Here is a 633-nt window from a genome sequence, read left to right as displayed (position 1 = left end):
GGCTAATTGTACAACTGATATTGGCTTTAACATTTAAAACTTGACATTAGAACACAAAAGTTTTGAAATTGGATATTGAAGCTGATTTTCATTTTCCCTTGCAAGTAGCTCCAGCAGCTCTTCTGCCTGCGTGGCTGGTGCTGCTGTCATCATAGTGGCTGTGTCTTTTTCTTTGGTAGCTTTTGCTCTGTTAAACCCTGGACTTATTAACAGTGAGGAGTGGGTGAGGAGGAGGGCAGTGTCCTCGAGACTGGACCTGGTGGGGTGTAGGCTAAATGTTTGTGCAAGGGGTTTCTGTGTCTGACTTTGATGTTTCCAGCATTCTGTGAACCCCTAGTGTGCATTGGGCTGCCAGGAATTCACCCACCTTCCCCATGTGCTTCCTGACAGTGGGCAATGGAATAAATTAATTTAAACAATGGAAAAAATTTAATATCCCTATAGCTTCCTGTTACACAAACAGAAGGGGTCTGATTCTGATTGAGATATCCTACTTTGTGGTTACTTTATTTTTTAATGAATGTGTTGTGTAAAGAAAAACTGAGTTGTGTGTAATATACCTAAAATTTCCAGTTTGTAATAATGTACTATTCATGAAATATCCACTTAAACAAGTAGGTTTATCAGGTAAAT

The sequence above is a fragment of the Octodon degus genome, unplaced genomic scaffold (assembly GCF_000260255.1).
Source record: "Octodon degus isolate 3935 unplaced genomic scaffold, OctDeg1.0 scaffold00239, whole genome shotgun sequence".
In the NCBI taxonomy this organism is placed as follows: domain Eukaryota; kingdom Metazoa; phylum Chordata; class Mammalia; order Rodentia; family Octodontidae; genus Octodon; species Octodon degus.
Note: the sequence above shows the minus strand (reverse complement) of the source record.